This window comes from Ctenopharyngodon idella, chromosome 16, assembly GCF_019924925.1.
Source record: "Ctenopharyngodon idella isolate HZGC_01 chromosome 16, HZGC01, whole genome shotgun sequence".
In the NCBI taxonomy this organism is placed as follows: Eukaryota; Metazoa; Chordata; class Actinopteri; order Cypriniformes; family Xenocyprididae; genus Ctenopharyngodon; species Ctenopharyngodon idella.
Genome location: NC_067235.1, coordinates 25,889,922 through 25,915,000, shown reverse-complemented (window position 1 = coordinate 25,915,000; position 25,079 = coordinate 25,889,922). Strand labels below are relative to the sequence as shown.

The 25,079-nt window shown below is 37.3% G+C and overlaps 1 protein-coding gene across 2 annotated transcripts in view; it reads right to left on the bottom strand.

The window, feature by feature from the left end:
• cadm4 (cell adhesion molecule 4) overlaps positions 1-25,079 on the bottom strand; it is a 155,692-nt gene that overhangs the window by 119,056 nt on the left and 11,557 nt on the right. Inside the window, exon 1 of one of the 2 annotated variants that reach the window (XM_051865267.1) lies at positions 14,140-14,286. The exons of the other annotated variant lie outside the window; for it this stretch is intronic. The gene's annotated coding sequence lies outside the window, so the exon portion shown is untranslated. Of the gene's footprint in view, positions 1-14,139; positions 14,287-25,079 lie in introns of those variants that run through there. 2 annotated transcript variants of the gene reach the window in all.

Genomic DNA, 25,079 nt, shown 5'->3' with positions numbered 1-25,079 from the left:
TTGTATTACTGATAGATACCTTTTAATTCTACACAATTTATTTTTTTATGTTGGGTTTTAAAATATTTTTATGAGAAAATCTTGGAATAACATGTTGAAAGATAACGACCAAAGGATTAATCGACTAAATTGAAAATCTACAGATGAATCGATAATAATCATTAGTTTCAGCCTTAGTCATTTTCCATAACAATCAACAGTCGCTTTTATACTCAGCAAAGTACAGTACACTTATGAAAGGAACAATACCCCTGGAGCAACCAAGGGTTAAATGCCTCACTCAAGACCATAATAATAATCAATGATGATCATCAATGAGCCAGACTTTGGCATTAAGTTGTCTGATCAAAATGGACTGTGGCTAGATTTCCCCGCAGGGTTTTAAAGCCATAATCCTGTGCCTACAAGCCCAAAAATTTACAGAGATAAACTTCTGCCAGATTGGGAGGAGCTTGTTCATCCAATCATCTAGCCAGCTCAACCCAACCTTTATTTCCAAACTAATAAGCTTCATGGATTGAACAGTTACAGGGTAGCTATCAGTATGTTTACGTGTGAATGCCTGAGAAAAAGTATAAATATGTTTAAATGTGAGGTTGAGTTTATTTCATTTCTGCTTCATTGGTCTCTCACTCATCCCTCCCTGCTGTGCCAATCACAGCGCTCAGAGAGAACAGAAGCTCCTACAGAGCAGAGTACTCTTGATTCACTACTGAAATAAGACAACAAACACTCCTGTCTTTCTCTCTCTTTCCATCAAACACACAAAAACACAGTGTAAGAAAACAGGTTTCTTCAACTAAAAACATGTTGTGCGACTGGGTTGCATGAAAAGTTTCTAGTAGTTGTAAAAGTTTTGTAGTAAGAATTAAGTTGTAGTGACAATCATCAAGTAGAAAAGCATTTGTATTTCTGCAGATGAGAATCAAACCCATGACCTTGATGTTGAGAGCAGCATGCTCTACGGTTTGAGCTGCAGGAACAGTGTCAGTAAGTGCATTTACATGTACTTTAAAAGTTTGATTCCAGTCTCTAAAGATAAGCTTTAGTTTGACTGAAATCTAAACAGATTTTTGTTTTTCAGAAATGGACAGTTCTAGAAAAATTACTATACAGCATGGCTTCATCCAGCTTGTATACAAATTAATCGGACTATAATTTGCATTGGCATTGTGCGCTTGCTCCGATAGACAGAAGGTGATGTGCGACATATTAACCTTGCAAATATTCAAAATCATGACAGATGAAGCTCAATAGCGCAAAAACCTGCAGTAGCTTGATTATAACTGTGCCTTTAAAGATAGCTTTGCTGGTAAGTCTTTTGAAATGTTCCTTTCCTATTGCAAATGGTCATTAGATGTCCACTGTTGCTCAAGAAATATATATTTTTCTGAATTTAAGAGGTTGACTCAGCACAGAAACGATAATGGAATGAGTATAACCTTATTAGTTAAGTGGCAAAAATTGCACAATGATTGATAAAGCCAATTTCCCTATTTAGGAAACAATTTTCATGCATTATAGTGCCGATATTTCTTTCTCATTTTTCTGAACATTAATTTTGCAGTGCTGTGGCAATTTTGATAACAGAAAAGGCAATGGTACGGCATACATAAACAGGAACTTAAAAAAAAATTTTAAAAAACGGTTTGGTTGTTCTCTGCGTGAGCGGACCACCCTGACTTTATCCCCTCACCACACAGACAAAGCAGAAGAGTGAAAGACCGGCTCAAGATCTCAACTCTTCCCAGTGGAGATCCGGCTCAGAGCACCAATTAACGGGCCAATCCGCCTGAACTATCAGCCCCAGTGATCTGCACTGCTGGCCATCAGGATTTATCTCCCTACAACCACACAGCAGCAATACACTTTAGAGCTCCATCCAGAGAAAGAGTGTGTGACGGATGAACAACCAGAGTGAAAAATGGAATCAGAGAAAGTGAGAAGGCAATGGAGGACAGTGAAAGAAAAGAAAGGAAAACATGTGTCATCTTAAGAGAGGCGGTAGTCGAGTGTGAAAAAGAAGTTGTGAGATGTAGCTAGTAGATTGATCTCCTCATTAACTCAGTCAGAGACAGTAGAACAGGAAAGAGATGGACCACTTGCAAAAAGATGAAAAGGAGAAAACGCAACATGGTGGCTTTGAGAATGAAAGTTTTGACATTCAGTTAAGGGCCAAAGCTGATATTTTAGAGAGCAGGGTGGCTGATGGTTGATATAAAGCCAAGAAATACACTACCGTTGAAACATTTTGGGTCAGAAAGACTTTTTTATGTTTTCGAAAGGTCTCTTATGCTCACCAAGACTGCATTTACTTGACCAAAAACAGTAATGCAAAATAATTAGTCTTCAGTGTCACATGATCCTTCAGAAATCAGAATAATATATACAGTATATTTATATACAGTATAAGACTTGTACTATATTGTGTTGTAGTACTTGAGACCGGTTTTGGTCTCGAGACCGGTCTTAAGACCATTTTTTGAAGGTCTTGGTCTTGTCTCGGTCTCAGACTAAGAGGACTCTGGATTTTGTTTCAAGACTGGTCAAGACCACAGCTGCGGTGACGTCAGTAAATTGTCTGTGCATTGTCTGGTTTATTTATTAACATCATTAATGTGATTGGATGTAAAACTTCCTGCTTCAAATGCAATCAATAACTTGTTTCTAATTTGATTTATTTGTTGTGCTGGGTCAGAAATTAATGAAATTAATGTCACCAAAATTAATACAAATGCCCTCAAAATTCAAGATATTGTTGCAAAAAAGTACTGGACTTTTATATTATAACATGTAATATAATTAAACAATATCACAAGAGCAAGAAAATTTGAGCATGTTTGCAAACATGACATTGCTTTTATACAAACATTCAATAAAAATAAATTTGCATTTGTAATTTTACCAATTCAGATGCAGCTTCTGTGCCACCTCTGCTGTGAAAAGATGAATTTAATGTTTAAAAATAAGACATTTCTCAGGCAGTAAATGCCAATCTTTCAGATGAATTTGATGAGTGCTAGTCTGGTCTTGGCTCGGTGTCGCCCTGCCTTGGTCTCACTCTCAACACACATTGGTCTTGACTTGGTCTCGGATTAGGTGGTATATACTAGCAGTAATAGATATATATATATATATATATATATATATATATGTATATATAGGTGCGTCATTGACGAATAAGGTTTTTAAAAGTGCAAAAAAACATAATGGAGATATAATTAATTTTGAAGTTTTATTAAGTGTTAATGAGATTATATGATTTTTATAATCAATTAACACTGCTTTTGTTATTTTTTACAAGATGGACAAAATGTGTCACCAAAAACAGTCATTCGGTTTAACCAAAATTTCGGTTTTAACGAAAAAATGCTAATAGACTGATATCTAGCTAGCTAGCTAGCTAGCTAGTTAGCTAGCTAACAAAAGAACAATCAAACATTTTATATTTAGTACAAGTTTTTAAAATATTACAACGTTTTCCATGTTTTATAACGGTTGTACCGAATGACCTGATGTTTCGGGACATGCGTATGAGCAAGTGAAAACATGAATTCTTCAAATAGTTAAGAGAGAGTTAGTTACTTTGCTTCACAACCATGTGGTCCTTTGCAGGTATCTGAATGACGTCACATCCTGTCACATGATATTGACCACATAACTTGATCCAAAATGGTCCCTTTATATTGGTTACTCCGAATGACATCAATGAAAATCATTTTTCTGGACACTCTTTCTCATAACAAAGCAATGACTGCTACACATAATTTTAATACCATCTTGCACTATGTTGCTAACCTTTTGGATTCAATAAAAGAGATATAGTTGTACTACCTTACATACTTTGGATGTCATATCTTTGTTTTTTATTATTATTAAGGCCTTTGGACAAAAAAAATACCCGTCACGTCATTGACCCAGGTGTGTATGTACATTTATTTGTTTGTTTGTTTGTTTTATTCTTCCCGACTTGCCTTCAAGTGTCACAGTGTTGCTGACTATTAATGAACTGATGTGTTCATGTGAATGTGAGTTTGAGTTCATTGTTTTCCAATCATATTCCGCCCTCTTTGCCTCATCGTTTCCTGTCCTTTCTCTACTTTCCAATCAACGAAAGCAGCAAAAGCCCAAAAGTAACAACAAGGAAGTGGCAGAAGCAGCAAAGAGAGAAAACAGAGCACTCACATGTGATGGGAACAGAAAGGTTGGATGATTGTAGTTTGATTGCAAATTGCTAATTCCACAGTGCTATGAAGCAAAACAATCTTATACTCGCCGTGTTACCCCGCAGTGGTTCTTGACATGCAGTTTAATTGTGGAACATGACAGTTGGTTCTCTGTTTAAGTGAGAAGCTGTGTTACAGTAGCCATGGTTTCTTCTGCCAGAGGGTATCTGAACACACTTCGCTATCAGCGCCTCGGAGGGAAAAGAAATGCAATTTCACCTAGCCTTGATCCACTACTACTCATGTGTGTGTTCCGTGATGTTGTTAAGCGATTAGCTGAGGAAACGGGGAGGCCGAGTGAAAAGCACTTTCTGTTATCAATGTGGGAGTCTGTGGTTAGCCTCAGAGTCATTTGAGATCATTAAGGTGCAGACACCTTATTTAAATGCAAAACTGCCCAAGTTAAAGTCTTCTCTCTCTCTCCCATGCCTGAAGATTCATCTGCTGGGAAATGGAAGTAAGAGCAAATCCTGCCCAGACTAATTCCTCACTATTTTAGATACTGATATTGTCAAGTGTAAAGTATGCCTTGAAGGTCAGATTAATTTGGACATTTTTCTGAATAACAAATTGACATACAATAAATCAAAAATCTGAAAAATGTTTTGTTTGTTTTTTTGTTATAAATTATATCATCAGCATAGCAATTTGACCAAAATTTAAAATGTTAAAGTAACATGCTACAAAAGTTTGGGATCAGTATTTTTTGGAAAGAAATTAATACTTTTATTCAGCAAGAATGTATTAAATTGATCAAAAGTGACAGTAAAGACACTTATTATATCACAAAAGCTTTCCATTTCAAATTAATGCTGTTCTTTTGAACTTTTTATTTATCACAAAGTTCTGAAAAAGTGAATCACGATTTAAATAAAAATATGACTTAATAAATGTTTCTTGAGCACCAAATCAGCATTAGAATGATTTCTGAAGGATCAAGTGACACTGAACTCTGAAGTAATGACTGCTAAAAAATTCAGCTGTCATCACAAAATTGCCTTTTAAAATATATTACAATATAAAACTTTATTATTGTAATACTATTTCACAATATCACTGTTTTTACTGGATTTTTGATCAAATAAATGTAGCGTTGTAAGCATAAAAAAATATATTTTTAGTGTATTTTATCCTAATATTATTTAAATACACTACCATACAAATACTAAATATTTAATATTTAGTACTCATGTCACAAGTTTGCTTATTTGATTGGCGGCCTAGAAATATCTTCAATTGTATTTTAAAAAAAAATACACAGTGTCATTTCTTAAAACATCTTTTATGTTGCACAGAAGAAAGGTTTGGAATGACATGAATGAAAGAATTTTCATTTTTGGGTGAACTATCACGTCACAAAAAATCTAACACAAAGAAAAGTTATTTAAAAGATAAAATTAAAAAGATCCAAAGTGGCCTCAGATTTTCAGCCCCAACAGCACAACATATTTTCTGTAATATTTTTATTTCAAAGCCTTAAAGTTCAAACTTGGTCAATGACACATTGTTATACTAAAATATAAAAGTTTCCAATGCACTTTAGAACATCTTAGATAACGAAGCTTGCAAAACAGTATATTCAAAAGATGGGCTCATTTAATTAATGGTTTTCAAGGTTCACTATGCTGAACTGTGAGGATTTGAGACAGGTAAAATTAGCACACAGAGCAGACAAGATAACTCCAAAAAGCACCGACAGGGGGTCGGTTTCATAACGCAGCCTTAACTAATTATTTTAAGATAAGTATTCGCACAGCACAAAAACCATCATGGAAGTGGAATGACTTTGGTTAATTAGACCCCATCAATTCTGAGAGAGAAATCGGAAGACTAACAGCATTCGGATCTTCAGTCAGTCGCCTACCAGGCCTGAGGTGCTTTTTAAAGACCTCCGGCTGAAAAAAAAAAAAAAAAAAAAGTAAATGTTCTTCTCTCCCTCTATCAGGCCTCAGGCTGTGCATGTTGTGTGGTTGCACCAGCTGCCATATCATACACATCTGAACACGCGAGGCAGCCGTCCCAACTGTACCAGCCTCTGATAAAACACACAATCCTGCCAAACATTTCACGCACTTGCGTCATGAAAGAGCCCTTGACAACAGAAGGAGGGATGAAAAAAGATGAGAAACTAATGTCACTATTACTTCACCATGCACTAACTCTCTCATTCTTATCTTCAGTCAATGGGGGAGGCGGTAACACGGGGACTTTCTGTGTCATAGTAAAAGTAAAAGTAGTCTCAAAATAAGCCAATCACTGTGCCAAATGTGTCCGACTTTCATTTTTCCTCAATTTCACAGGACTTTCCGTAGCCTCCTACGCAGGAAACACTTGTACTGCTATGAGATGTCACACTCTTTCATAACCACATCTCTCAGGTCATGGCTATTTCTCCAGCCAAGACTTTAAAGAGATGAAGAGAATGAAAATGAATCTGAAGGAGAAAGGAGACTGGAATGATGCCATTAAGGCTAAAGAGAGATAGAGAGAGAGAACGCATGAATAGAATCAAAAGAGGGGGCAGAAAAGTCTTTCAAAGAGAAAGTGGAAGTGAAAGCCTGCATCAGAGTGATTGATGTGACACGCTGTTTTACCTTTCACATTTAGATTGCAGGCTGTCTTAAAATATGTTTATATTGTTAATCAAATGTGCATTAGTACAGTACAAAGTACGAATTTTAATTAGTTTAGTATGAATTAGTACGAATTTTAATTAGTTGGTTTGACATTAAATCATATGGTGAGACAGTATTTTTTTGTCAGACTGTCTAATGAATCAGTCACGGCGTAGACTATAAATCGTAATTGCAATTAAATGAAAGTTTAATTAAACGGAGCCTCTGTTTTTCGCACATTTTCTCTTAGAAATTTCCCCTGACAATGTTCTGCGCTTGAATACAATCACTCAGCAGTTCTATAGTGATTCAAGAGCTTTTACTCCGCATGAGACTACTATACTATAGCCTACTAGATTGCCTACTATAAAGTTGTCAATTACAGAGAGAACATGTATAACAGAAAAATTGCTGTCTTCAGGAAAGAGAGGAGAAAGTAAATAAATCAGAATTATTAAGAGGCCCAAAAATATAATATACTATTAAAGGGTGTAGGTGTGTAAGAGAGTTTGTCCAAAGACATAAGCCCCTTTCACACAGCAGTTCAGGTAAATTACCGTAAAATTACCAGAACGACTTTTCCAGCAAATAGCCTACACAAACGTGCTGTTCACACAAGCAACAGTGTTCGGTCTTTTTACCGGTAAGACATCATTGACACATCAGTACCAAAATGTCAATCATCAGAAATGACCTTTAAACAGCGAGTCGTTTTCTTCATCCACTTGGATGAGGAGAAGTGTTTAGTTTCATTTATCACACAGAACGCGGTTTTGCTCTTAAAAACACAAGATGCATAATATTTAGTATTGCAGTATAGTTATATAATATTGCAGAGCTGTAGCGCTGATGAATGGAAAAGAAGGCAGGGTCTCGAGCGCGAGACACGGCGCAACGGTCAGATGTCCGTTTAGCGCATGTTTACATAGAAAAAAAATTAAAAGCAGCGGAATTTACCAATAAAAACTCTATGTGTGAAAGGGGCTATAATCAGGCTTTACTGAAAACACAACAGGTCTCAAAGTTATCCCAGATGTCAACCTAGCAGTCGTCCTATGAGACTAGACTTTATAGGGGCATAATGGAGTACGGACTCTAGTCCACAGCAGATTCTGCATCAGTGAAGGGTGCATCAAAGGCTCCTTAAATGACAAATAGTGCACTACCCTATGGCAGTGATTCCTAACCTTTTTTTGTCAGCCAAACCACTGTGACATAAAATATTTACGTGAAGTACTGAGATATTAAGTTAATATTTCAATAATTTAACAACACATTCGCATGTTCAACGTTCTCAGATGTTGATTTATGGTCACATTTATTCATTTTAAATGTTTATGATTTAATTATTAGCACACACAATAACCGCACAAGACCCAGTTTTGGAAACCTATATGTTAAGGGAGCCAAAAAAGTTTTTTTTTGGGGGTATGTATTTTTAGTGTTTATTTCCTACTTTCTTTTTCTGCATTTTCTGCATTTTTCTCCCACTTACTCTCAGTGAAGTATGCAAACACACTGAAAAAAATAGCATGCAATGTAACTTCAGTTATATTTATATCAGGTCAAATCAATTATTTTTCTGCTGTGTGTAATGACAAAAAATGGGGAGGAAATTTAGCAGAAAATGTGAGAAATCATTTCATCATGTTTTTTTTTTTTTTCAAGGTTTTTTCCCAGATTTTGTTACACACAACAGAAAGAAAATGTGGGAAATATAGTTGGACAGGCATTTCAAAAAAAAAAAAAAAAATCATCTTGCCCTCCTTTTCTGCACTAAGGTCTTGTGGACTTTGCAGACATTCAAGACCACAAATATATTCAGGACCGCAAACAAGTGTGCCAAAAATAAAATTACTATCATCATCCTCGCTATATCAATAGCTACAACACACACACTTTGCAAAAGGATCAATAACTAATAAGGATCAATTACCAATTCACACGCTGTTCACGTCACCAACTTGAATGTCAGTGCACGTTTCTTCCATAAATAGTTATCAAATTAATTTCAAATTCAAAATTTTTAAATTCAAATTCTAAACTGCGACAGTGTATTATTTACTGCATCTCAGCATCACCTCATCAGACTAGGAAACAAACTCTGAATGTGAATCAGAATCAAATGACAAACAAGCTACACTCACACACGCTATTTCTGTTTTATAATGACATATATCTCTAGAGCATCACAATATTATTATGCATGAGCATTCAGATGCTGAATAAACATATCCCCGCATAGTGAGCAAGGAAGTGTTCCCATCAGCATTCATAGAGTGTTTCCTGTGCTGACATGTATGCATTTCACACTCTGAGACACAACAACGAAAGGTCACAGAATGTCTTGCATTTGACGTTCGGCACACAGGTTCAGATTTAGTAAACACCTGTGTGTGTGTGTGTGTGTGTGTGTGTGTGTGTGTGTGTGTGTGTGTGAGTATGAGAGAGAGAGAGAGAGAGAGAGAGAGAGAGAGAGAGAGCCAGGAAAGGTCGGCATAGCTTCATTCCCGTGAGGAAAAGAAGTGGCCATCAAGTTGCCTTTCAAATTCTAATCAGTCTTTTCTCTCTCTCTTCCTGTCTGCTTCTTCTCGCTCATCAGCGGCATCATCAACATGATCATAATAATCAGATCTCCCATCTGAGAGCTCCGTAACACCTGCTGTTCCCTTCTCTAACCATTCACCTCCCACCTCCTCTCACAGAATCTCTTACTCCTCACTATAAAATCATTAAACCCAATGAAGAATCATTAAAAGAGCAGGACATACTGTTCTACACACTTCACGCTGATTTTTGAAGTGGAAATGTGCAATGATTTAAATACATACATACAGTGCAATGAAATGCAATTCAATACAATAAAATAATAAAATGCTTACCTTGATTATTGCTAATAAATCTAATCTACATTAAAGTGATAGTTCACACAAAAATGAAAATTCTGTCACCCTCATGTCATTCCAAATGAAAATAAAAGCCTAAATTCAATTAGCTCATCATATAAAGCAATCATGTATCTTCAGAAAATTTGGACTAAACCGCTCTATTCATATGGATTAGTTTTATGATTTCTTTATGAACTTTTTGAAGCATCAAAGTGTCAGTTGCATAGCTGTCTATGTAGGGACAGAAAGCTCTCAGATTCATTTGTGTTCCGAAGATGAACGAAAGTCTTACAGGTTTGGAATGACATGAGGGTGAGTAATTAATGACAGAATTTCCATTTTTGCGTGAACTATCCCTTTAACAACAATGCTGGAAAGATGAATATGGATTCATAAATAGAACCACAAACAGAAGTGAACATAAAGCTACAACAAATAATTAAATTCTAGTGACATCTGGGAGCAGTAGCCTATTTGATGTGATGGAATCAGATAGGGGCGGACTTAACCAATAAACGAGGTACGCAGCCGCATAAGGCCTCAGGGGGTCCCATCTGATTTGGCGAAACATATTTGGCAAACACACAAGTGCGTATTTGTGTTTGGGTTTTTATTACCAATGTATTTTAACAGTGTTGAGAAACGTAGCCAATCACAGACATATCTGTTGATTTCTTGAATGCAATTGCCAGTCAGAGATGTCTGAGTTTATTGAGTTTAAGTTGATAAATTGATTGTTAGGTATAGCCTATGTATCGTTCACATGACAATCTGACCGTCTCACAATAGAGATACTCACCTCAGAACCAAGAAAGTATACACATGCTTTTTTTTTTTTTTAGGTTAATAGGCCTTGTTATGTGTCATTATTGTACACAGGAGTGCAAGGACCGAAGATTTGATTAATAATAGATTTACGGTTTGTTTCTCACCAAATCCTACCGTATGCTTTAACATAATATATAAGGATACATACACACACATGGAATAAGAAGCGAGTTGCATGGGATTATTGTTGAATCCGTTTTTTTTTTTTTTTCTTCTTTGTTAAAGACTGAGAAGGCCACATTCACTGCCATTAAATGGACACATGCCGGCATGTTTTTTTAATATCTAGGCTACTTTTATAGTCCAAAAAAATATTGTAATACAGCTTTAGAACAACATCAGTTTGACTAATTTCTGAATTTGCACAATCCCATAGACAAGTCGTGAAGCGGTAAATAAACTCTAAACTATGAAACAGCAAATAAGGGTTACAAAAGACCAGACATTTGCTTAGGGCCCTAGGCCCACCCCTGAATAAACTAAAAAAAAAATGAACCTGTCAAAATTGTAATGGCATACTTGTAATATTTGTGTTTTTACACTCTTGTAGTTCATTTACCTGCATAGTCATCGACAAGCCGCACGTGCAGATGTTGTAGAAACTCAACAAAGACTTCTTCATCGCTAAGAATCGATAGGAAGCTTTTGCAGGTTTTATTTAGTCGATTAGTAAATATCCATTTATCCTGCGCTCTTTTAAAATATGTGTTTTGCTGTTAAGGTTTTACTGAGTGAGAAACGGCTCCAAACGAGTCAGCACGCGAGAGAGCAGTATGAATCACTCAGAATGAACCACGAACCGATACAGACCGTTTGTCTAAAGGCTTGTTCGAGATGCATCGGCGCTGCGCAGACATCAAAGTACCGCGAGAGCGACTGAAGAGCAGACGACGCTTTATGCTTTTGAATCGCTCTCGCGGTACTTTGATGTCATACGCTGATCGGTTTGCGCAGTGCAGATGCATCTCGAACAAGCCTTAACTCGCTACTATGGAATCCCAAGTCTGCCAAAATTAAAAAATACATAAACAAATATACAAAGAAATGTAAAAAAGCAAAAATAAATTATATATATATATGATTAAATGTATAAATAATTAAAAGAAACATTAAATAAATGTGGAAAAAATAAATATATACATAAATAAAGATATAAATGTATAAATAATTATTTATTTTTGTTTTTTTTTGCTTTTCTATGTATATTTTTATTTATATATTTATTTTTGCTTTTTTTATATTTCTTTGTATATTTATTTATGTATGTATTTATTTATTTTTAATTTTGGCAGACTTGGGATTCCATAGCTACAGCTAATCGCTGAAAAGAACCGACTCAAACTAGAGATTCGTTTGTGAATCTGGTTCAGATTCTAAAGAGCTGGCAGAAAATACAGCACAATTAGATTGCTGAAATATTGGCAAGAATGCTTTTCAGCCAAGTTTTTATCAGTTAACCTTTAGTGGAGCTTGTGACGGGATGTTTGTTTAACACATACTGAAACTGACTTCGTAAGCGGCCCAAAAAGACGGCGCTATGGCTGCCCTGAAGATGCAGCTTTTATAATAAAGAATCATCATTCGTTTGATAATCTCTCTTACCTCCAGAATTACCTGTAATGCTGATATTACCACATGGATTACATCTCATTAATCTACTCCTCTCTCTTCCCACTTTCTTTTCTATATATAGCTATCCTGCCTGCTGTTTCCCCTCTTAACTTTTCATTTTCTCACAAACCCCTGGCTTTATATCTAAATGATCTTTTTTTATTTCCACTGCCACCCCATTTTTTAGAAAAATACTCACATGTCCTCCGACACTCATTCCCTCTGGGTGTCTCCTTCATTTGCTCTTTCCCTCTTTCTATTTCTCTCTATCTGTAATTACTACACAGTCAGGAGACATTTTAATATGTGGCAAAGAACCTATCCTCTGCTCACAGCTAGTCATTTTTAACTTTTCCTCTCTTTTCTCAGTTTACTTCATCCTAAATCTCTCTCCTCGTCTGATCTTCCACTCATGTTTTTCCATCTCCTAAATCTGTTTATCCTGTCTTCTCATATACATAATCTGTCGCATAGTCCTAAACATACACACAGAACCGGGATAAACCATTTCCCCTGCTCATACAGAAGCTCTTCATTTAAACAAACCACTTTTTGCACACAGTATTTCAGCACAACCTCCATTTATCAAGGAAACCTCAATCCCCTGATGCAGTAGCTGGCAGAACGTGTGCAAACACACACACGCTCTTCCAGAGAGACGCACATCTGTGTCCCTCTCTTTGCCACTTCTCCATCCCCTGCGGAGGAACATGATTGCCGCCCCCTGGGCCGGAACACAGCATGTGCATTTGTGTATGTGGGTCTCTTTAACACCACTAGACAGTGGGACTGGAGAGCTGAGCTCTAATGGTGATAGATTCTCAGCATAACGGATGTGGCTCCACTTCAGATAAAGTGGGTCATGTCTGAGGAGCGGCGATGAATTTGCACAGTGCCAAATCCAAATGCATTAGCCTCTCTCTGTTTTACTTAACGAGGACGGCGGAGGAAGCGAAGGGGTGTGTGTGTGTGCTTGTGCCGCGCTTCAACCATTTGAAGTGCACATGTACGAGTGCCAGCGAGTAAGTATTTGCGTTAGGGTGTGTGTAACTCAGACAGGAACAGGAAGTGCTGATGACTCACTCCCATAGAAGTAATACAGCGATTGTGCTGATGTATTTTGGCCTATTTTTCAGGTTGTCTCGTTAGGATATCTTCATTTCCTCTGTCATCATCTTTTTTTCAGGCTTTTTATGCCTTGTTTAGACAGGACAGTGAAAAAAGACATATGGGATTGGGAAATTATGTACTTTGGACTCCAACTTGTGTTTCCGCAGGTGTGCTATGGCACTTCTAGAAGCCCATCTGTAGACTTAAGTAACACTTAAAGATGTCTGAATGTCATTGCATTAGTTTCAAAATGTCAAACTGAGTGGCATATGCACACATCAGAACTAAACTTATCTTTAATCAGGCATTCTTGCAATGACACCATCTGGTTTCAAGGTGATTTTTAAAGGGGTGGTTCATTATGATTTCTCTTTTTTAACTTTAGTTAGTGTGTAATGTTGCTGTTAGAGCACAAACAACATCTGCAAAGTTACGACGCTCAAAGTTCAATGCAAAGCGAGATATTTTCTTTTAATGAATTCTCTGTTTAAGGACTACAACAAACGGCTGGTAGGGACTACAAAGAGCTTCTTCCCGGGTTACTGACATCACTAACCCTAAAATTTACATAAACCCTGCCCCTGAGATCACGCAACAAAGGGTTGAGGCCATGTTATTGCAATACAGTACGTAACACAAATGCAATAGCATGTCATAAAAGCACGATGCCAACATAAGTTACAACCGTAATTAAACTAAACTATACCTGTTCTATCTTCATGCAGTATATATTCTCTGGCTCTGTAGGCATCTTATAACAGTTCCCACACGAGCGATTTAAAGATTATCATGACAGATTATGCTAATCAATGACTTTAAGATAGTTAACTCCACATCAGCTACATTAATTCATCAACTAACCGTTCAGAAGCGTCCTGTTGCATTCTACATGTTGTCACTTCTTCTTGAGTCTCTCCATCATTGTCTGACTTCGGTTTGAATATAAAAGGCTGAACAGTTTCTGACATATACAGTGAGTCTTCATGAGGTAATCGGTGCTGCTAACAGTACTATGTGCTAACAAACAGGAGCTCTTGAAACCCCGCCCTCTGCTTAGCAGCAGCAGCTCATTTGCATTTAAAGGGACACACACAAAAACGGAGCGTTTTTGCTCACCCTCAAAAAGTGACACATTTAACATGCTGTAAAAATTATCTGTGGGGTATTTTGAGCTAAAACTTCAAATACACACTCTGGGGACATCAGAGACTTATTTTACATCTTGTAAAAATGGCATTATACCACCCCTTTAAAGGATGCATAAGTCAGGTATTTTAGAAGAGTTACCACAACAGGTGACTGTGGTGCATGATGAACATGTTACGCTAACATTTGACAACCATAAAGTGTCCAAATATTTAATTAAAAAAATATTTTAAGACGCTTTGCTTGAAAGGTGTGTTTTACCATTATTTAAATGCATGCCACTTGGTTTGATATCTTGTTATAATGCAAAGACCTTCATTTTCACAAACAGGATGTGGATAACAATCAGCGGTGGTTTAGCTTTGAAATGCTTATATATTCTGTAGAGATACACAACATCAACTGAGTTGACCTTCTGCTCTAATTGTCTTTCTCTTACTAAAAGAAACATTTACATTAAAGCATTTGGCAGATGCTTTTATCCAAAGTGTCTTAAATTGCATTCATGGTGTACATTTTATCAGTTCTTGCATTCTCTGGGAATCAAACCAACGACCATGGTGTTGCTAGTGCCATGCTCTACTGCTTGAGCTAACTGTTATTTTATATATTTATAAAAAAAAAAAAAAAAAAGTAAATTGGAAATGATGAGAAGAAAATGACATTGGGCTTTAACTCATGTTACCCACATCAGCATTTGATATGAGATTTAAAACAGCTTAAAACAATAACATTTTGCCCCAAAAAAAGCCATCTGATCCAAGCATCAGCTGACCAACAAAATTTCTTTCATTTCATCCCATCAGAGATAAAAGCGAACAAGCATGTGCTTGTCTGGAGAGGAACACTGATATTGTTTAGTAGATGACATACAAGAATTGCTGGATACTGAATCTGTACTTATGTACAATTTGGTATGGGCACAATTGATTATTTAAATATTTTTGTAAATTTTATTTTTAATTGTAATTTGATGTTAAATCGATGCTCTGTTGAACCTAAAGTCGAGATCAATATATATTGATGTATGCCTTCTTTGAAAACTATCTGAACAACATCTTTAATAACAATGTCAGAATCCTGCTATTAATTAGCAGTCAGCATGAACAAATTAATATTCATGAGCAAAGCCATCACCATTTCATGACATCAGCTCAATATCAACTCAAACTAGTTTGAAGCTTAGTGTGTCCTGTATGCTAAACACTACACTGCAGCTCCAAGAAGCTGATCTTCTTAAACATCTTGATGAATACAGCACATTAGTCCACAACAGGTAATTGAGAACATGAAAGTACATTTGCTCTGTGGATAGCGATTAAGTGATTAATTCTTATATTGACGTCTGGGGCATCGAGAAGTGTTGGCCTTTGCATTCAGCCTCCTTCCTCTCCTCGCTTTGTTTCCCATCTATCACGAAAAACAACATTGTTGAAAATCTGAATCCATTGCAGGGGCAATTATGGCCTAAACACAAAAGCCTGTGTTGGTTTAGCTGTTTGTGTAATCATAGTAATTTTACCAAGAGCTACTAATAATGGCTTTCAAGGCCTGTCCATTGCTGCTTTTAATTACCTTGCGAGCCTCTGCATTGATTCTTTTCCTCCATCTTTCCTCCCGCCCCCCTCCCTTCCGCCTCCTTTCTTCATCTCACTCTTTTATTAATATTGTAAAGCAATAACAACTGTGTCACAACCCAGATTTCGGCAGTATAATCAACGGGATTAATTCAAAGCCAGAAGACGTGTGTTTCCGCCTGCTTTCACAGCTTTCTTTTTGGACCCTCATTCACACGCACATGCACTCAAATAATCTTCTTTCTGTTTTTCATTTTCTGCCAACTTTCTCATCTGAAAGGGGGTGGTGAAGTACAAAAGGATGCGATTTAGCCCCTAGACAAGGAGAGAGAGGGATGCTGGGTCTACTTGAGAAGAAACAAACGACAGAGAGCAGAGGTGGATGCTGGGACTTGGGGGTCGGGATGCTGAATTAAAGATGGAGGGATGAAAAAAGGAGTGGGAGTAAGATTGAAGGACAAATGCCCCTCCGGCTGCTGTTAAACCACCCAGCGGAGCCAAGACTTACCATAGCCCACAGTGTGACAGCATGACTGTGTGTGTGTGTGTGTGTGTGTGTGTGTGTGTGTGTGTGTGTGTGTGTGTGTGTGTGTGTGTGTGCGTGCCTACAGCATGTGAACCGTGGGAGTGTGTGATGTTCTTAAACTTCAGGCCTCTTGGACTTTATGAGCATAACATACCACATTAGGCAGCATGGGAGTTTTGAGTATGTATGTGTTTGTATGAGAGCTAGCTAATTTAAACTAGCAGATGACTCCATAAAACATTATAAAACATAAGGGAGTCGAATCCACTGCCAGCATTTGTTCACTAGACCCCCGTGTGCTTTAGTGAAGACATGTAAAATGTAGCTCTGGGTTAGCTTAGGTCATTGCGTCCTCTCCTTTCCTGAAATTTTGAGCATGTGCCAGCTAGTCCAAGCCTGCTCAGAGTACCTAAGTGTGTGTGAGTACATTTGTATGCGTATGTGTGTCATTGTTCCCGCTGCAGCTGTATAGTTGGCAGAAAGTCTGGATGGGACTGCTCGGTTGGGATATTTCACGAGTGGAAGAGGGCTCAGCTAGCCCTTTTATTTCCAGACGGCAGCCTGTTTCACTGGAGGACTGTGGTTTATATAGTTCTTTTTATCCTCTAATAGAAAGCCTTGTGACATATACATGTATATAGTATAAATGAACTTAAAAAAAAAATCTTCACTTTGTTAGATGGTGCATGACTTGACTGAATTGCTGAAATACATATAAATAAATCTGTTGAGCTATTGCCTTCTGGAGAATTTGTGTCAAACTGCAGTTCCAAATCATTCCTTGGCAAGATGCAAATATTTTTAATATATTCATCCCATGGTGCTTCATGTCCAGCACAATGGCAGTTGTATAATAGTGTTCCTTCAACTATGAGCACTTTTAGCCTTGTGGACTTTTAGAAAGTAATCTGTCTTAAAATACATTTTTTATACTCTCCCTACTTTATCTAATTTGACTACTAACAATGTCCAAATGCAAAATATAAGCACAGCAGGAGAACTCTGTCATATTTTTTGAATGTAATGAAAATTTCCACCACATCTAAAATGATGTATTGTTCTTAATAGCGTTCTGTGCTGGAAATGAAGGTGCTTGAAATCGCATTAGAATAAAACGGACAACTCCTATGTCTTGATTCATTTTATGCATACAAAATATACACAACTACATAATATTTTCACACTTTTTGCATAATTTACCAATATTACAGGGTTTTTTTTAATTGCTTACACAATTTCTGAAACTACGGCTCCTTTTCTCCAAACTCTACACACAAAACTACTATCTTGTAGTTTGTCATAGCACTCATATGTACATGTATTATTTATGCACAATTGATGAGCATTACAGTTATTGAACTGACACTAAACTGATTTGAGCTGTATAATAACACTATTGGCTTGTTAGAGCTGCTTTACAGCAGAATTTTAATTAGTTACGATTGTGAAGCTGCTTTGAAACAATCTGTATTGTTTAAAGCGCTATAGAAATAAAGATGACTTGACTTGTATGTATATTCAGTGTATATTTACAAAATAAACAGAAATTTAAGGGTGAATTTTTTTCTCAAAACACTGAGTTTTGATTTCTAAGTGATCAAATTAGGTGTAAGCGTTTTCACACATGATCATTGGGTGTAGGTAATCGGTAAATGAGTGTGGCATTTAAATGGCAGTGTTTTCCAAAAGAAACACAAGAGCTGTTAGTTTTGAATGATGTGACGTGTCTAATGTAGAGAACTGTGTTTAGAGTTTTACAATTGCAAACTGAGTGTAAAACAGATACAGTGCTTGCAGACTTGATCTGAAGATTATGAGTATGAGTAAATGGTTTCACCGAGTGGGCCTCAGTACCACTTTTAGTGTGGAAGCAATAAAAAAAAAAGTAAAACAGCTTGACTGGAAATGACACACATTAAAATATTTAAAAAGTGATATTTACATTGATTTCCCTTCTTTTTTTTTCTTTATTTCTCAAGCATGTTCTTCATTGAGACTTCTCCTTGGTAAACAAGTTATCAAATATTTAACAAATGTTTAACAGTAGTTTGAATGTGACCTTCATATAACAAAAAGAAACAAGTTGAAATTAAATGAAAATCATTTAAAATGTGTCTTTTTTAAAATAGTTATCAACACCTGGAACATAAAAGTGCAAAAAACCCTATGTTATGGGGACAAAATGTCCACACAAAGAGGATAACAATATCAGAAATCCCTGTCCTTGTGGGGACATTTTTGGTCCCCATGAGGAAAACAGCTTATAAATTATACTAAATTATGCTTTTTGAAAATTTCAAATTGTTCAGTTTTCTGTCATGGGTAGGTTTAGGGTTAAAGAATAGAATATACAGTTTGTACAGTATCATTATATCTATGGAATATCCCCATAAAGCATGAAAACTCAATGTGTGTGTGTGTGTGTGTTTGTGCACACATGCAAGTGACACACATGCATTCTGCATAATAATGACACAAGCACAATAATGCATGTGTGTGTGTATGTGAATGTGTGTGTGCATGTGTGAGCTTCAACGACCAACGACCGCTAGTGTCCCCAAGTGCGTATTACGCACACACGCACGCTCATACAGACCCAGTCAGTCCCCTGCTATTCCCTGATATGCACATAAACCTTTTGCTATATTGCTTGGCAGAGAGACATAAAGAGCAATATATAATGGATAAAGAGATAAACTGGGCTTGAGGGAAAAGAAGGAAATTGAGGGAAAAGAGAAGGTAAGAGAGATGGAGAGAGAGATGTGTCCGCTTTACATTCCTCGGCATGACAATAATGCAGAGAGATGAGAAAATTAAAAATTGATGTGAGTAAATAGTTTTAAACGTCCCAATGCTGTACTGAAAATCTCCCGCTGGATATCACCCAAACTGAGCGATGACTTTAAATTCAAAGAGAGTGACAGATGACAGAAGGGTGAGTAGAGAGGAAAGGTGAAACTTCTGAAAGTGAAAGAACTTCAGTGGAAGGAGTGATTGAAGGAAAGTATGAAGGGTGAGCGGAAGGGGAAATGAGGAGGAACAGGAAATTTTGGTGGGCTGAAATAGAAATGTGAGAAAAATCTGCTACAAGAAAAATCTGTGCAGCACAGATCCAAAGTGCACACTTCAGCAGATCAAGAGAGAAATGAGGGAATTTAAAGAAAGAGCCAAAGAGAGAGACTATTAAGCAAAGAAATTAGGGCTCTGACCAGGAATGGACTGACCATAGGGACCACTGGGTAAGTGAATGAATCTGCAAGAAAATTAAAGTTAAAGAGGTTTTATTGTATTAGTACATTAAACTGCAATTTAAAATACTTAATGTAAAGTATTATGGAACAGCACCTCCCTACCTCAATACACTCCTACAAGTTTATGCTTCCTCCTGCCAGCTAAAGGTCACTGAATGAGTGAGTGACACCTTATTGTTTCTTCACAATGATTCAGAAAGTAGCTCTCCAAAACCTCTGGTGGAATAAGCTGCCAACCTCCACCCGAACTGCTGAGACCATCACATATTTTAAAGAAGCAGCTGATAATGCCACATTTTTACCAGTATTTTGTTGTTCCAAACACATATACTTTCTTTATTTGTGAAACATAATATGAAATATTTTAAAGGATTCTGGGAACCAAACAGTTTTGGTTCTTATTGACTTCCATTAAATGTTTTGACTATACAATGGGAACTGAAAGTGTTTAGTTGACAACATTCTTATCCTTTTTTATGTTCTACAGAAGAAAGTCATAGAGGTTTGTACACACACACACACACACATATATATATATATATAGGCCTATATATATATATGTATGTGTGTGTGTGTGTGTGTGTGTGTACAAACCTCTATGACTACAGAAGAAAGTCATAGAGGTTTGTACACACACACACACACACACACACATATATATATATATATAGGCCTATATATATATATGTATGTGTGTCTGTGTGTGTGTGTGTGTGTACAAACCTCTATGACTTTCTTCTGTAGAACTGACATACTACGAGGCTGTTGAATGCTCGAATCTGATCAATGTTCTAAGGTGTGCAATTATTTTCAGGGAAACGCATGGCTAAAGTAGTTCTAGGCAGGTCTTGACCGCATTACAGTTTCATATCACCTCGCCAAATGATTTCAGTTATTTCAAAAGGTCCTTACAGTCTATAAAGCCCTGGATACACTGCACGATTTTAGCAATCCCATAAGTTCATTACTTTATCCCACTGTGCGACATGGATCTATTAAACTTGGGTACGACATGCATGTAGACTATGCGATAATGACACCTGTTGACTCGTAGGCTACGATGCAAGTTTCTATAGAAGAATAATACGTCATCAGCATGCGCTAGTGGTAAACAAAAAACCATGTTGAATCACACTTTGGCAGTTGTAGTTTTTATGTGCGCTGGGAAAAAAAGGAAACGGCGAAAGAAGAAGGGAAAAGAGCTTGCGGTAAGCAGTTTTAAATTTTAGCGCCGTGTTGCATTGATTTCATGTCGCATTTTTATTGGCTGGTCAGTAGACGTAGATCGTAGATCATGCTGAATTTCTGACACTGTCAGAAAATGATCAAAGGCTATCTTTGGTCGCAAGACCGGGAAAATTGTACGACATAGGACCACAGATTAAGAGCCACGATCACAGAAATCGCCACGACTGTTTCATGATGGCAATCTTTCGTCTGGGACAGCCAAAAATCTTGCAGTGTATCCCGGGCTTTACAGCAAAAGAAAGAAAAACCCACAACAACACAGACCAAGCAAATTAATGTAGTAAACTATAAGATGAAAACGACAAATTAGTGTCATGGCTTTTGCCACAACATTTTTTCTGTTTTGCTCTCCCTCTCTCTTTCAAACGTACACACAAACTGTATAACGTTAGTACGGACACACACTCGCACAGAAACGTTTTAGTCAGCGCTGCTCTGACAAATTAATCAGTAAAATGACTCACCAGCGAGGTAATAACTGTGCGATTCTTGAGGTAGATAAACTTATAGTTTTGTTTCGCTATTAGTAGAGACACTGCTGCCGTGAGAGAGGCACAGACACTCAGGTAGGCTAATTCACATATTCTCTCTCTCTCTCTCTCTCTCTCTCTGTGTTAATAACTGCTTTAATAAGTGCGTTAATAACTGTATCAACGGTATTATTCTGCTATCAAGGCTCAAGCCTCCGTTACTAGTTCTGAAATGACGTTTGGAATTAGCAACGGAGGCTTGGGATGAGATGCATAAGAAATTAGGCCCACACACAAGAGTGTTTTAAGGACAAAAACCTGACAAATGTCGTAAAATACACCATCGAAACAGTGTCTTGTAGTATAAGCGGAATAATTGACTCCGGGCCATTGAATTCTTAGAAAATAATGCACACCTGAGGTGTAACGGCATTACCACCTCGGGTGTGCGTTATTTTCTAAGAATTCAATGGCCCGTCGTCAATTATTCCTTACATATATCCGTGTGTGAGTGTGAGTGTGTGTGTGCGCGTGTGAGTGTAATCAGCGCTTTGATTACTTTGATTACAAATGTGCGGTTCAATGCAGTTAAGTGGATTTTCATCAGGACATATATATTAATGCATTACATTTTTTATAATGCAAACATTTTCATTTCGCAGCTCTTCCTAACAGCAGTTATTGTTGACCTTCAAATACTTCATAGAGAGTATGCACGCATGTCAATCAAACTGAGCGCAAACAAAACTGTTGCTAAAAATCAAATTTGGGTTTTAAATTCACCATAATTGAAAGGTGAAATCCTATATGCAACCCAAGTAATGGTAGTTTTTATGTGAAATCCTCTGATGTGTGTTCCTGCAGAACAGTCGCCCTCCTTCATATAAATTTAAAGTAGAGAATTTAGTAAGAAACATCTGATGAAGTGATTAAATCAAAGCATATCTGCATAATTAGTATGATTAATTTAAGAAATTATCCACAGATTAATCAGTTATCAAAAAAAATAGTTGTTAGTTGCAGCCCTAAAAAAAAGGCTAGAGGGACTAAAGGGGGGTGGTGCAGAGTCTGGCGGAGGTGGAAATAGAATCACAACAGACTCTCTGTATGTAAATGAGCACAAAACTGCCACAGGCGTCAAATCTGGACACCAGGACTGAGTGCCCTGCTACAGAGCACCTGGCCAACACACACACAGCTTCCCCTACAAAACATAGCCCACGGCTACTACCATAAAAATCACTTTCCCCTACATCACAGATATCACATCATAACCAGGAGTGACTACCAGGAGGAATATCTACTGTATGTGTAGCGGTGTGTGCGTGTGTCTGTTAAGAATAAAGCAGAAGAGGTCAGAAGCCAACAGAGAGTGAGAGATAGGGGAGTAAATGTTGTTGAGAAGCTTAATATGAAAAAAAATCTATAGGGATGTCAGATCTGCAGCCCGAGTTTACCTCCAGGACAAGCAAGAACAATTTTAAATGGCCATTTTCGGCAAGCTCAGTAATATTTTCCTCAAAATGAGGTCTTTCTTCAAAGGATAGTTAAATTCTGTCACCATTTACTCATGTCATTCCAAACTTGTACGACTTTCTTCTATGGAATATAGAAGTTGTCTCAGTGTTTTTTCATCCATACAATGACAATGGAATCCAGTGTTGTTTCAGACCCCACTGATTTTTATTGTATGAACCAAAATCTAGTTTTGGATAGACGTGAGAGTGTGTAAAAGATGACACAATTCTCATTTTTGGGTAAATTTCTTTAACCCTTAAGCAACCACCTGCCTGTATCCGTTTACTTTAACCAAACCCAACGATTCTGTTAACTTCAACAGTCTTAATATCCATGTACGCACATAAAAGTCTCTCTGCTGCTATCCATCTTCCACAATATAGGCAATCTTTTTTTAATTACACAATTTCCTGTCAGCAGCCAGTTGCATTCCTCAGAGCTTCATTAGTTGAACACAGATAAGGTAAAGGAGAATCATGGGTAATTAAAGCGGTATATACTGATGGATTCCACTCTTCCCCGAGGTGCTAGAGGCTGATATTCACCTCAAAAAGTGAATCACGCAGATTTGTGTGTTTGCATCAGAAATTACTGTTAATATAACAGCTTGCACAGCAATGAGATTTGCCAGCGAGGCAAAGGGGGACGTGAGTCATCCCACCCGTGTGCGAGAGATGATAACATTATTTCTTTTTCAGATGAGTTGCGAGATTGTCGAGCACTCCAGGTTTGGTCTCAGGGGTACAAGAAACAAGACTTCCAAATCTCCTGCACAGCCAGTCATGCCTGCATTCATTCATACTAAAAACCTTCCTGTCTTATTATGCATTTTCCTATTCTCGCTAAGAGCTCCCTGGAGCTGAGTTCCCGCAATCACCCATCGTCAAGGTCACAAGTCCGGGATGTCTCAGCACCTCACGCACGCCCCTCGAACCGAGACAATCTCGGAAACGTAATCCATTGTTAGAGTAAGTAATCTCCCACTATTGGAGCCTCGGGCCAATTCTGCCTGCCAGCCCTGGAAGGACAAACTCTCCGCATCGCCAGAACAACAACAAGATGACCTCGTGCTTGCGACTGTGTTTTTTACCAAACAATACAAAGTGTGAAAGCACGTAGCTGCAAGTGCTGCCCTCGTCCTCGATGCATACATTGAGATTTTAATTGTGGAATTAGCAGCAACTTTTTGAAGTTTTTTGTTTTGTTGTGTAATTCATTACGGCTAATGAAGATTTATTTACCACCTACTAATTATCCAAGATCAAAGGTTCACTCCCAAACCTGAATTCATTGTTATAGGGTTGGAAGGGGAACAGCGTTGTGCTGATGCTGCAGTGTTGGATGTTGCTGTTCTCGCTGGCTCTGATCCACGTTTGAAGTGCTTATCAATCCTGCATCTCACATCTCACCTCAATTTGTTTTCAAAGTAATCTCTAGATAATCATTATCGCTGAGAGCATCTATCATTTAGCGTTTGGTGTTTCCTGTGAGGGATACTTGACCATGTATATGTTCCCCTTCGTGTGGCCCTTGACCCGTAACAGTAGTGCAGATCCTTTTTGAGAGTTTACAGGAAAGTAATTACCTTCGTTTATGTGCCGTTCCTTCCAAGTTAACAGCCGGTTTTCAATCATGTCCTCTCTTTATATTCAAGCAGTAATTCTCTGCCTTTTAAATTCCTTATCAAGTTCAGAATTTGAATTAAGGCAGCAAACAGAAATACAGAATTGCTATTTGAATTTGAATGTAAGGTATAGACTTAAAATTCTTATATAACTGTAACTTGCTAACTAGAAAAGCTTGTTTGTTTTGACAAAACCTTGTTTTAAAGTTTTGAAATAGTTGAAAAAGGCTTGAAGTTTGAGGGTTTATAGGCATTTGGATGGATGGATGGATGGATGGATAGATAAAATTACTGTGGACCAGGATTAAACAACACTTCACTTCTCAGAATGCATGCAATACAGTAAATTCCTCTTCCTGTTATTGCATACAGGGTTATTTTTGCTAACTAAAATTTAAACTATTAAAAAAAAAAAAGTTTATTAATTGAAAGCTAAAAATA